Here is an 11,582-nt window from a genome sequence, read left to right on the forward strand (position 1 = left end):
TCAATGCAGGAGCTGCCCCCTGGTGGTCAGTGCGCTCCCACAGGGGGAGCTCTGCTCAGCCACAAGCCAGGCTGATGGCTGCCAGTACAGCGGTGGTGGTGGGAGCCTCTCCCGCCTCCTCAGCAGCGCTAAGGATGTCCGAGTGCAGCTTAGGCCTGCTCCCCACTGGTAAGTGGACATCCCCTGAGGGCTGCCGGGCTGCCAGAGGGATGTCTGACTGCCAGCTTGGGCCCGATCCCCCAGGGAGTGGACCTAAGCCAGCAGGTGGACATCCTCCAAGGGGTCCCAGATTGCAAGAGGGCATAGGCCGGGCTGAGGGACCCCCCCGAGTGCACAAATTTTTGTGCACCAGGCCTCTAGTTTTAAAATAATTGACTATTTAAAGCAAAAATAATAGCAGTGTACAATAGGGTTTATATCACACATATGAGTAAAAATATGACAATAGAACAAAGTCCAAGAGAAAAGAAATGGAAGTATACTGATGTAAAGTTTTTATACTATACATAACGTAGTAACTTTGTTTGAAAGTAGACTGAAAAGTTTCCATTGTATGCTATAAACTGTGAAACAATGACTAAGATAACACAACAGAGTTATAGTTAATAAATTAACAAATGAGAAAAAAGGAATCATAAAAAAATAGTCAATCTAAACAAAGGCAGAAAAAGGGAAAAGAAACAAAGAGACAAATATAACTAAATAGCAAGATGGTAGATTAAAACCCAACCATTTCAGTAATCACATTAAATGTCGATGCTCTAAAAACCCCAATTAAAAGACAAAGACTGACCCAATTATCTACTACCTATAAGAAACCCACTTTATTTTTTTCTTTATTGTTTAAAGTATTACATATAGTATTACATGTCTCCTTTTCCCCCATTTACCTCTCCCCAACCACCCCCAACCCCCAACACATGCCCTCACCCCCTTACTGTTTGTGTCCATCGGTTATGCTCATATGCATGCATACAAGTCCTTTGGTTGATCTCTTACCACCTCCCTCCCCTGACTTCCCTCTGAAGTTTGATGGTCTGTTCGATGTTTCTCTGACTCTAGATCTATATTTGTTGATCAGTTTATGTTGTTCTTCATATTCCACAAATGAGTGAGAGCATGTGATATTTATCTTTCTCCAACTGGCTTATTTCACTTAGCATAATGCTCTCCATATCCGTCCATGCTGTTGGAAATGGTAAGAGTTCTTTCTTTTTTACAGCAGCATAGTATTCCATTGTGTAGATGTACCACAGTTTCTTAATCCACTCACCTGCTGATGGGCACTTAGGCTGTTTGCAAATCTTAGCTATTGTAAATTGTGCTGCTACGAACATAGGGGTGCATATGTCCTTTCTGACTGGTGAAGAAACACACTTTAAACATAAAGACACAAATAGGTTGAAAAGACTAAAAAATAGGTATGTGTACAAATATCAAAAGAAAGCTCATATGTCTATATTGATATTAAAAATAGTATATTTCAAAGCAAAGAACATTATGGAAGATAAAGAGGGCCATTTCATTATATACTGCATTAATATATGACATATATAAGATATATTAATGACCAAGTATATTAATATAATATTATAAATAATTTTATGCCAATAAATTCAACAACATAGATGAAATGGACAAATTCCTTGAAATCTCTATTGAAGAAATTGTATCTGTAGTTATAAACCTTTCCACAAAGAAAACTCCAGGCCGATATGGCTTCACCAAACATTTAAGAAAGAAATAATACCAATTTTACAAAAACTCTACCAAAAAATTGACGAGAAAAAAATATTTCCCAATTCATTCAATGAGGCAGCATTATTTTATCACAAAACCAGACAAAAATTGGGGTGGGTGAACAATTAAAAAAATCAAGTGCTAGTGAGGATGCGGAGAAAAGGGAACACTAACTAGTTCACTGCTGGTGGGAATGCAGACTGGTGCACCCACTATGAAAAACAGTATGGAGTTTCCTAAAAAAATTAAAAATGGAACTTCCATTGGACCCAGCGGTCCCACTTCTGGAAATGTATCCTAAATCCCAAAACACCAATCAGAAAAAAATATATGCACCCCTATGTCCATAGCAGCATTATTTACAATAGCTACTAGTAAGATTTGGAGACAGCCCAAGAGCCAATCAGTAGATGAATGGATAAAAAAAGCTGTGTGACATTTATACAATGGAATACTATGCAGCAGTAAAAAAGAGGGATCTCTTATCCTTTGCAACAACATGTATGGACCTGGAGACTATTATACTAAGTGAAATAAGTCAATCGGAGAAAGACAAATATTACATGATCTCACTTATTTGTGGAATCTAATGAACAAAATGAATTGAGCTACAAAATAAGACACAAAGCATGGAGGCATGGAACAGACTGACATACTTCCGTGTGGGGCTTGGGAGAACAAGAAGAAATAACCAAAGAACCTACATACTGCCCAGCTGGAGTGGCTCAGTGGTTGAACGTCGACCTATGATCCAGGAGGTCAAGGTTTGGTTCCAGGTTAGGGCACATGCCCGGGGTTGTGAGCTCAATCCCCAGTAGGGGGCATTCTGGAGGCAGCCGATCAATGATTCCCTCTTATCACTGATGTTTCTCTCTCCCCCCCCCTCTCCCCTCCCTGAAATCAATAAAAATATATTTAATAATAAAAAAGAACTTATATACTTGTATGCATGGCCCATGGACACAGGCAACAAGGGAGTGAAGACATGGGGGGCAGGTAGGGCCTGGGAGGAGGGGGGTAAAGGGAGGAAAAGTGGAAGATATATATAATACTATCAACAATAAAAAATATATTTTAAAAAAAAGAAAACTATGGACCACTACCATTCATAAATATATATGCCAAAATTCTTAACAAAAGTTTAGCAAATCAAATTCAACAATATATGAAAAGGATCGTATATTGTGATCAATTGGAGTTTACTCCAGGAATGAAAGGTTGCTTTAACATTTGAAAATTAGTCAACATTATTAATCATATTAACAGTCTAAAAAAGGAAAAGTATGTGATCATCTCAATAGATGCAGAAAAAGCATTTGATAAAATCCAATATTTATTTCTAATACATTAAAAAATACCTCTGCAGCCTGGCCAGTGTGACTCAGTGGTTGAGCATCGACCTATAAACTAGGAGGTCATGGTTCAATTCCTAGTCAGTGTATGTACCTGTGTTGCAGGCTCAATCCCTAGTAAAGGGCATGCAGGAAGCAGCCGATCATTAATTCTCTCTCATCACTGATGTTTCTATCTCTCCCTCTCCCTTCCTCTCTGAAATTAATAAAAATATTTTTTTAAAAAATAAATAAATAAAAAGTACCTCTGCAAAATAGGAACAGAAGGGAATAGAAAGAAAATTCCTTAATCTAATAAAGAATACACAAGAAAAACCTACACCTAATATTATACTTAATAGTGAAAAACAGAATGATTTCTCCCTAAGAGAAGGAACTCTCATTTCTATTCAACATTGTATTGAACTCTTAGCCAGTGCTAACAGGCAAGAAAAAAAGGCACAAAGATTAGAAAGGAAAAAATAAAATTGTCATTATTCACAGACTGCATAACTGTGTATGTAGAGAACCCTATGAAAACACAAAATAGACAAAAAACATAAAGAGACATTTCACTGATGATGACAAACAAATGGCAAACAAGGGCATTTAGACCTTCAACAACTATGGCTGTAGGTGATTATGTATCAAGGTAGCTTCATCAATTGTACAAATGTAACACTCTTTTGGGGAATCTTGATACTGAGAAAGACCATCCATCTGTGGATATGGCATATATAGATAATTTCTGCACCTTCTCATTTTTTCTGTGAACCTAAAACTGTTTTTTTTAAGTCTATTAAAAAGATTATCATTTATGCAATGAGCTGAATTATTACACATACCCCTTTTAAAAAGTTATGTGTTGAAACTCTAAGCACAAGTATCTGAGAATGTGTCTGTATTTGAAGATGGGCCTCAAAGAAGTACAGTAAGTTAAAATGAGACATAAGTGTGGGCCCTAATCCAATATGACTAGTGTCTTTGTAAAATGTAAATTTAAAAACCCACTACACACCTATAAGAATAGCTAAAATAAAAATAGTAACACTACCAAATGTTGGCAAAGATTCATAGAAAAATCACCCTACATTGATGGGAAGAATGTGACCAAAGTACAACCACTCTTGAAAAGTTGGCAGTTTCTTATACAATTAAACATATGACCATACCACACAACCAGTAACTGCATTCTTGGGCATTTATTCACCAGAAGAATAAAAACTGATGTCTACACAAAAACCTATACATGAATGTTCATAGCAGCTTTAGTCATAACTAGAGGCCCAGTGCACAAATTTGTGCTCGGTGGGGTCCCTCAGGGTGACCTGCAGAGATCGGGTCCCAGCTTGTGCCCCAGCCTTGCAGCCCCAGCTCGCACCCCCAGCCTCGCAGCCCCGCCTAACATTCCACTGTGGCCTGGTGCCGCCCCCTCACCTGCTCCACCATCCCACTGTGGTCCCACTCTCGTCAGGGCCCATTGGGGCCAGCAGCGCCTCCACTGCCACCCGCTGCCAGCGCCGCGTCGCCGACATCTGCCATGTTCCACACCACCCCCTGGTGGTCAGCGCACATCATAGTGAGCGGTCGAACTCCCGATCGAACTCCCAGTAGAACAATTTGCATATTAGGCTTTTATTATATAGGATTATGCTGGTCGCTGTCTACGGGGCGATCGGCAGGGCGATTGGGCCCCCGCTCGCACCCACCTTGTCCTGGCGCCACCTGCTCACCTGCTCCACCATCCCGCCATAGTCCCGCTGTTGTCTCGGCCCATCGGGGCCAGCAGCGCCTCCAATGCCGCCCACTGCCAGCACTGCATCACTGATGCCCGCCATGGGCCATGTCGCCCCCTGGTGGTCAGCGAATGTCATAGCAAGTGGTCAAACTCCCAGTTGAAAGACCACCCAAGGGGACAATTTGCATATTAGGCTTTTATTATATAGGATAGCTAAAACCTACAAACAATACAGATATCTTTCAATGAGTAAATGGTTAAACTGGTCTAGCCATATCATGGAATACTACTCAGAAAAAAAAGAATTTCACTCTAACGTGGAATATAAAACTGAAAGCAACAAATGAACAAACAAGACAAACAAAAACTCATAGACAGCAGTATGGTGAGGGAAGGGGGAGTAGCAAAGGATAAAAGGGGTCAAATATATGGTGACTGCAGATTTGACTTTGGGTGGTAAACACACATACAATACACAGATGGTGTATTTTATAGAATTGCACACTTGATACCTATAATTTTATTAACTAATATCGCCCCCAATACATTTAATAAAAAATATAAAGAAAGAGAAGCAAACTATTTGCAATGAGCTGAATTATTACACATACCCCTTTTTAAAAAGTTATGTGTTGAAACTCTAAGCACAAGTATCTGAGAATGTGTCTGTATTTGAAGATGGGCCTCAAAGAAGTACAGTAAGTTAAAATGAGACATAAGTGTGGGCCTTAATCCAATATGACTAGTGTCTTTGTAAGAACAGGAAATTTGGATACACATAAAAAAAAAAAAAACCAGGGATGTTCACATAAGAAAACCATTCCAGAACATAAGGAGAAGGTAGTCATCTTCTAGCCAAGAAGGGAGGCCTCAGAAGACACTATATCTGTGGACATCTCTTCTTGGACTTCTAGCCTCCAGAAAGGTGAGAAAAAGTGTTGTATTATTTAAGCCACTCAGTCTGTTTTTATTATGGCAGCCTTAGCAAACTAAAATAGATATACAACTAAAATAGATATCCCCAGGAAGATGTGCTTACTAAAAAAAAGCTAGCCCCAAAGGTTAAATACTACATGACTCCATTTATATAAAATCCTTGAAATTATAAAGCATGTCACATTATCATTGAGTAAAAATCTTAATTAAATGTCTATGTAAAGCCAAACTGGTCTATTGGTACTCTCAAGATAATACTTGAAAAGTATTAATCACCTTTAAAGGATGTTACAGAAAAAAAAACTCATTAGTTTGAAAACTAGTCAATAAAAAACAAAGAATAAAGCACTTATCCTACCTTTTCTGAATGAACTATACTTCAAATAAGAATTGTTGATGGAGAAAAGTTTATCTTTACAGAAGAATTACAACTAATTGAAAAGAAGAATGGTAAAATTATCAGTTCACCTTTTAGCAACACCTAATTGATCCAGTAATAATAGCTTACATCAAAAAGAGAAATAATAAAACATTATGTTCCACCTGACAGCATACACAACATCTCTGAAGTATTTCTTCGAAAAACAATCAAATCAGGAACTAATCAGGCCTCTAGATCCACTTCCAGGAAATTAGATAAATATATTAAAAAATGAAGGAGATGAAATGGAAAATATACAATATAGGATAAATCCCAGTTTCTTCAACAAATAAAGTGTAAGAAAAAAAAAGGAAAGAGGGAGGGAAGGAGGTAAATCCTACAGATTAAAGGAGATTTAAGAGATTAATCAACCAATCATAATGTATGAGCCTATTTTAGTACTGATTAGAACATACTGAATAATAACAATTTATAAAACAATTGAGAAATTTTAAAGTCTGGATATTTAACACTAAGGAATTTTCATTAATTTTGTTAGGTGTGATGAACTGTGGTTATTTTTTTAAGAATTCTTATCTTTTCCACATACATACTGAAATATTTATGGATAAAACATCCTATCTGGGATTTATTTTGAAGTAATCTGGGCTCAGAGATAAATATAGTTTGGCCATGTTTAACTGTTGAAACTAGTTAACATGTTAATTGCCCAGCCTGTTTTGTCTTCCGGATGGAAAGTATAGTGTCAGTCACTGGTAATTGACAGGGTGCTTAACGTGTTAAGAGGTTGAGAGTTGATACTATTTTCCCTATCTATTTTTATAAATGTCTGACTTTTTATAATAAAATGTGTTTCTGATTCCACTTCTTACTTAGAAGCTGCAAGTAGCCTACATCTATTAAGACAAAATATAACATTCATATTCATGTTCATAAATGTTTTCTCGGAAAACTTTCTCAGCAGCACCCACATGGAATCAGAATACTAGCACCATCTTTAAATAGAAATGGTACATACATTACTAAGAATTGGAAAATAACAGGTAGAGACCTTTCATTACACATAATTATTAAAAAGACAGTCTGCTTTTTAAAGTTTTAAGAAACCTGTTCATCATATTTCTATAGTATAAATTGAATGGAATGCCCAGAATTACTCCAACTCCATTCTTTTCCATTATCTTTCTAAATACAATGACCCACATCACAAAAACAAATGCCTCTATCAAGAGCAATATATTTCAAAGCTCTTGAATACTCATGTATAACACACACAAAACCCTAAGAGGTTTGACATTCAGGCATGATTTCTACTTTATATATAAGCAAACTGAGACTTAGAGAATTAACCAATTTGCCTAAAATCATGAAGGTACAATATAACTACAATCAAAGTTTTCTGCCTTGAGGTCCAAGGCCTTTCCATTCTACCACACTGCCATTCGAGATACAGAAAGAAAATCAAAATTTTAACAACTGACTCATGGTAAGTCACAATAACAACACCACTTCTGGCCCTAGCTGGTTTGGCTCAGTGGATAAAGCATCGGCCTGAGGACCAAAGGGTCCTGGGTTCAATTCCAGTCAAGGGCATGTACCTTAGTTGCCGGCTCCTCCCTAACCTGAGCCCTGGTAGGGGCTCATGCAGGAGGCAACCAATTGATGTTTCTCTCTGTCTTTCCCTCTCTCTGCCACTGTCTCTAAAACATCAATGGAAAAATATCCTTGGGTGAAGATTAACAAATAGAAAAAAAAAAAAAAGAGCAGCACTTCTGGCCAATTTCTTAATGGAAAGTCCCTTATTCATACTCTATAAGCAGCATAAACACAATCTAATCTTAAGACAGAAATCATGTATTACACACTTTTAAACATTTATACAAAAGGGAGAAAACACTTTTCTAGAAAAAACACCAAATACTTTCCTCAAAAAAATTCATATATGCTTTCATGTATGCACAAACAACTTTTCTGATTCTCAGGAACTTAAAAATATAAATTTTATCAAAGGTACCACATCAAAATCACTACACATGCATTTAAAAATTCAACTATTTTAGCACAGCCAGCATGGCTCAGTGGTTGAGTGTGGACCTATGTATGAACCAGGAGTTCACAGTTCGATTGCCAGTCAGGGCACATGCCCAGATAGATTGCAGACCCAATCTCCAGTGGGGAGCATGCAGGAGGCAACCAATCAATAATTCTCTCTGATCATTGATGTTTCTATCTTTCTCTCCCTTTCCCTTCCTCTCTGAAATCAATAATATATTTTTTTTTAAAAATTCAACTATTTTAACTGATTCTTAAGTTCTCCTAAAAATTTATAATAATTCTTAGGTCAAATTATTCTGCTTGTATGACTTAATATAGGCACTCCTTTGCACTAATAAGTGTTTTATGTGCACAAATTTATTAAATCCACATAGTAATTACATGATCCAGAAATGATTATTCGTCCCTTTTACAGATAAGAAAACTGAGGCTGGGAGATTTTAGGTAACTTGTTCAAGATCATGGAGCTAGTAAATGGGAAATCTGAGACTTGAGTCAGCCTAGTCTGACAACAAATCCTTACTCTTAGCCCATCCTCTATTCCAGCGATTTCCAACTCGTGAACTGAAATAATTTTTAAAACGTGATACCTGACTATTTAGTCAGGGGCACTGACCTCTGTAGACTGTAAAAAAAAAAAAAGTATAACAGCCAACAATAGCTGTCCAGTGTGAATGAATCAAAATTATACCTATTTTCTGGTCAGATCAGCAAAAAATATATTTTTTTGGTGTGCTGAAGAATTTTAGTAATTAGTTTGTGTGCCATGAGATGAAAAAGGTTGAAAATCACTACTCTATTCCAATAAACATCATCTTCTTTCAGTTGCCAAAAAGAGTTCCCTGTAATACCACATTCCTTTTCTTGTTTCAAAGATAGCCAATTGCAACTCGAATAGCTACTTCAAAAACAGGTTCATTTTGTTATTACACTTTCTTCTCAGCACACACACTGTCACATTCTCCCTTAGAAATTACTGCATAAGTGTAGGTGAAGTTCTCAGGCCAACTCTCAAAGATTTAAATCATTTAATATTTCCAGGTAAAAGTGTGGTGAATTGTAACAGGACAATACATCATCATCCTCTGATGTACCCCCCAAAAAGGTACCCCAAATCCCAAAGGTAACATGAAATGCCTTTCTTGTCTTCCTCCAGTACACAACCAGAAATGATTCCACATGTTTTAGTCCCCATCATGAGCTCCATTAGGAAATGAGATTTAAACTATGCCAGTTCCCATGGAAGGCAGGAGCAAAGCCAGGAGGGGAGAAGGCTAGGGTAAGAAAGTAGTAACATTTATTGGTATATGTATTCAAGTCTAAAGCCCAAGAGGGCCTATTACTATTACTATACTATTACTGCTATAGTTGCACTGAACTAACTAGAAACCTAAGTACTACACTGCACTACTTGCAAAGAGTTTTAGAACACAACCCACTTATAAATTGGAGACTATCTATATTCATTAATACTCTCTATAATCAGCTACTCCTTCCCAACTCTCTGAAAACTAAAAGCCTAAGTTTTCTGAAAGAGAAGTGAAGAAGCTTTGACTCCCTTTAACTGCATATGCACAAAAACAGCTTTGCATATGAAGTATCCAAATCAATGGTTATACATTTGATGCTTTGGGATGATAATACCAAAATCATTCATTCATGACACTGCAATATTCCTTTTTTAGTAAGGATTTCTAGAATATGTTTAGATCTTTGAAATTGTGGGATTTGTTTTATCTTTTTTACTACTAGACTAGAGGCCCAATGCACGAAATTCATGAAAGAGTAGGCCTTCCTTTCCCGGGCTGCCGGCAGCAGCTTCCCTCTGGCACTCAGGACCCAGGCTTCCCTCGCAGCACCAGCTTCGTCCGGAAGGTCGTCTGGAAGGACGTCTGGTCTAATTAGCATAATACACTTTTATTATTATAGATGCTATAGATTGAATGCTTGTATTCTCCCCAAATTCGTATGCTGAAACTAAATGCCCAACGTGATGGTATTAGGAGGTAGGGCCTGTAGGCGATGATTAAGTCATAAAGGCAGAGCTCTCATGAAAGGGATGAGTGCTCTTATAAAAAAGGCTAGAGAAAGCTCCCACCCTTTCCACCATGTAAGGCCAGTGACAAAAATTATGAGTAAGAAAGTGGGCCCTCAATATACATAGAATCTACCAGCACCATGATCTTGGACTTCCCAGCCTCTAGAATTGTGAGAAATAAATATCTGTTGTTTATAAGCTACACAGCCCACAGTATTTTGTTATAGTACACAGAGTAGACTAAGACAGCAGAGGTTTTCTTTTTCTGTATTGATCTGATCAGTAAAAAGAGACAGATGTATTCTAATACAATGCTGATGAAAAATAAATTCATTAAAAGTGACTGGAGTGCAATTCAGCAATAATTATCAAGAGTTTTTAAATGTTCATAGCTTTTGACTCAGTAATTCAACTCATAAAAATTGACTCTAATAATCAGAGAGTCATTCATTAATTTATATAACAAATTATCAAGGACTTATTTAGTGGCAAACATTCTTATGAATAAGAAAGGACAGATATCTCATTATTTTATATAGTAAAATAGTTAGGGAAAAAATAAGTGCCTAATAATAGTAAGAATTAAAAAATTAAAATGCAAAAGTGTAACACCCCGAGACCAAGATGGCGGCATAGGTAAACACCGCACTTCCACTGGAAACTACATTTTCATATTTTTTAAAATATTTAATAATAAGTAAATGCTCATGATATTAAGAAAAACATTTAAAGCAAGATACAAAAGTATAGTAGGATCCCAAATCTGTGTTTTAGATCTTACCAGCCAGGGAACTTGGTCAAATTACTTGACCTTACTCTACTTCAGTGTCTTCATCTATAAAATGAAGATTTTACATAATACATGTAAAATAAGGATTTTATATTTCACATCCCAATGGATTGCTAAATCAGTAATTTACAAAGTGCTTATAATATTTCCCCAGTACATATAAAGCACTAGTAATTATTTCAAATATTATATGCAAAGAAAAAAATAGAAGAAACATCAAAATATTGTCAAAGGTTCTTAATTCTAATAAAACTAATTCTAAGACTTACAGGAAATTTGAACACTCCTGCATAATAGAAGACATTAAAAATTATTTTATAAGGTATGACTTTGTTTTTAAAATGTCTTTATATTATAGTGAAGTTTTTATAAATAAAATATATCTAAGATTGGCTTTAAAATACTTTGGTGGGGAGTGAGCACCAAAGCCCCACTGAAGCAAGTCTTGCCCCATAAGGGTGTCTTCAGCACAGAAATTCTCCCACCGTAGACACAGCTGATTCTCACAGCCAATTGGCCTGGAGTTCAAATCCTCCCAGTGTTAACTACAACAATCAAGGCTTAACTACAAC

The 11,582-nt window shown here is 36.8% G+C and overlaps 1 protein-coding gene across 2 annotated transcripts in view; it reads right to left on the minus strand.

Moving 5' to 3' along the window:
- Window positions 1-11,582, minus strand: part of RB1 (retinoblastoma 1) — a 218,450-nt gene that overhangs the window by 205,279 nt on the left and 1,589 nt on the right. Inside the window, exon 1 of one of the 2 annotated variants that reach the window (XM_014537214.1) lies at window positions 6,104-6,152. The exons of the other annotated variant lie outside the window; for it this stretch is intronic. The gene's annotated coding sequence lies outside the window, so the exon portion shown is untranslated. Of the gene's footprint in view, window positions 1-6,103; window positions 6,153-11,582 lie in introns of those variants that run through there. 2 annotated transcript variants of the gene reach the window in all.

Source organism: Myotis brandtii, unplaced genomic scaffold (genome assembly GCF_000412655.1).
Source record: "Myotis brandtii unplaced genomic scaffold, ASM41265v1 scaffold174, whole genome shotgun sequence".
Classification (NCBI taxonomy): domain Eukaryota; kingdom Metazoa; phylum Chordata; class Mammalia; order Chiroptera; family Vespertilionidae; genus Myotis; species Myotis brandtii.